This window comes from Myotis brandtii, unplaced genomic scaffold (assembly GCF_000412655.1).
Source record: "Myotis brandtii unplaced genomic scaffold, ASM41265v1 scaffold45, whole genome shotgun sequence".
Classification (NCBI taxonomy): domain Eukaryota; kingdom Metazoa; phylum Chordata; class Mammalia; order Chiroptera; family Vespertilionidae; genus Myotis; species Myotis brandtii.
Window position 1 is genome coordinate 4,191,069 of NW_005367209.1, and position 2,874 is coordinate 4,193,942.

A 2,874-nucleotide genomic window follows, 5' to 3' on the forward strand; every position below is an offset into this window, starting at 1 on the left:
CCAGCCCCTGTCCTCACCCCGGAGATCTCCTGGGGCGCCTGACCCTGGCTCTCGCTCCGGGGGCGCCATCCGGGACAGATGCGGGGGTTAAGCCCTTATTTCCCTAACTGGCCCGTTATTTAACTTTCAGTTTGAAGTTTTTCGGTAATAGACCATTCAAAACAAAACAAAACAAAACTCAACCAAGTTACAAGGCATCTTGGCATAGGCGTGGGGTAGACAATTCTGTAAAAGAAAACTAGAGTTTGAAAACTGGGTGTTATTTAAACTTTAACACACAGATATATGTTTGTATATATGTAAATACATGTGTACATTTATATTTATGTAAATGTGCATATTTTATTCGGATAAATGTAATGTACATATAAACGTGTGTATGTCTCTATAAATATACCTATACATGTAAATATATGCTAATGAAAGCACATATGTTTATAACTATGCCTGTATATGTGAAATGGATGTCATCCTGCTATATATGACACGTGCAATGGACTGTGTGTGTGTGTGTGTGTGTCAGTGTGAAGAGAGGATGAGAGGGATTTTATTTCTTTTTATGGTAGCAATCACTTCATGCCTTGTGATATTTATCTCGCCCAGCTCTGAGGCAGGTGATTAGTAGTTCAGAGGAAGGTAAAATAATGCACAGTGTGAGCCAAGCCTACAAGACAATTCTGGTTTGAGACCTTAGAACCTTCTGTTCCAACCCCTTCCACCAGGCCCCAGCAGCAGACTGTGCCATATGGTCTAGCTCCTCCGATGAAATATTCCCCAAGTCCACTGCACTCTGAGTTTCCAGGCTTCCCCTCCCTCTCGGAATTCCAGGGTCCTCCACACAAAGTGCAATGGAGTCACCCAAATGATCCCAGAAGCCAAGGGCGAAAAAATTTTGAAAAAGTCCAGATGGCAACACCAAGCTTGCCTGCACAGCACCTTGAAGTCTGCGAAGCAGAAAGGGAAAAATCTGATTCGGGAGCTCATAACAATCTACTACCCATGTGTATTATTTTTTCAGTGGGGAAGCTAAAACAATTCCAGGTTCTGCTCACATAAATCGGATTAGCAACCCACAGAGGGGAATTAGGCACTGGCTGTTTCTGAAAGTATAAAGGTCAAATAAGGTATTTCAGAGGAAGCCTACCTACTAGGAAAATAAATGGGGAGCTGGGGTTCAGCAAAATATTCAAGAACTTCTTTCCCCCTGAAAATAAAGGCCTATGAAAGTTGACTGTTATTCTGAATCACTGGCCACCGAACAACTTGGCAATAGAACATATTCTACTCATAGACACAAGTTTAAAGTGTTTATTGTGCTCTCGAAACTATTTCCTTTCCTAAAGTTTAATTGAGAAGTTAACAATTGTTTCTGTCATCAGTGAGATCTAAAAAACAAAACAAAACTTATGAGACCTAAAGCAGTACGTAGCTTTTAAAGAGAAGGAGAAAGTTGATAGCTGTTGGAAGTTCTTCAAGTAAAGATGAAAAATAAATCTCTGGTGATGACATCAAGGATGTCTCCCAGCTTTAGGCCTTCATAACTTGCGAAATGGGAACCTTGTTAGTTTATGAAATAATCTTCGATAGTCACGAGTCTGAGGGAAACCTGGCATTTCTGGACACTATTCCATTTCAGTATTGCTCATCACAGGATCGCTCTATGGGTGATTGTGCGATTTCTGAGGGACTGCTGAATGAACGCCTTTCGCAAGCACAACTTCCTAAATTTTGGCTCTCTTTCTGACTTAAGATCCAGTCTCTTTGGTTGTTTTTTAGAGATGGCTGCCCTCTTGTGGTAAAAATGAGTTCAAACGCCTTGGAGAAAGAAGTCAATAAAATAGATAATCTCGAAAGACTGCATTGGGATACAAAGTACAGGATGACCATACCTATTCAATTTCTACGCAATAGGAATAGTTAAAAATGATAAGTCGAAATGGAGATGACCTATCTCTTTTTATTCTCTTTGTTAATAGCCACCTTCAACCTTCATCTCAGAATGCAGGGTTATTAGTTTGAGGCAACCCTATCTGTTTGCCTTTAAAATACCACCAGTTGCTAGCTATGGTCAACTCCATTTCTTCCAAAGGTTCAGTGAAAGTTTTTCATCCCATAAGGTGAGATTTATTCTTTCTTGGTGTATCAAATTTGGTGTATTTGCCAGATGTGGGGTGTGGGAAGAGTGGGAGTGGGAAATTGTTTGGGGGAGGGAAGATGGTAGTTTCAAATGGATCCTGAAAACTTCAGAGGGGGCAGCAAGTTATGTAGAAAAAAAAAGCAAAGCCTACCAGGTGAGGATTCTGTATAGAGGAGGTTGCTGCTCTTCTCTTCCAGTCATTTCTTGCCAGTTTTTGAAGAGATACCAGAAATCCGCATTTGATTCTGTGCGGACTTGACCTGGGATGAAATTAAGTACTTAAAGAGTCATACTTTGGCAACTTCTCCTTTAGAAGTTCAGCCCAGATAATGTTTTATTGCATCCTGAAGCTATTAGCATTCACCATTGTTCTTGCTAGGCCAACCATTATGCAAATGAACCTTAAAATAATGATCCTCACTATTGTAAGGGCTATAGAAGGCATTCAATGATCCATGTTCCTTGTAATTGTCATTCCACTGAAACCTGTGGCAACTCCCCAGAGAAACCTCCAGGCTTTTTAACATATCTCTTGCTTTGTTACTAGTGTGACACCCAACACCAATTCTACCTGGATGAGTTTCTTTCACAGGAACCAGGAGGCACCGCAAAAGGGCAGCATTTAGTCAAACTTTTACCTATTTGATGTATATTTAGATATGGTAGGAAGGATGGGTGGAGTGGAGTAATTTATTTGCAAAACCAGGCCTAGTAGGTCAAGTCATGGTTATTGATTT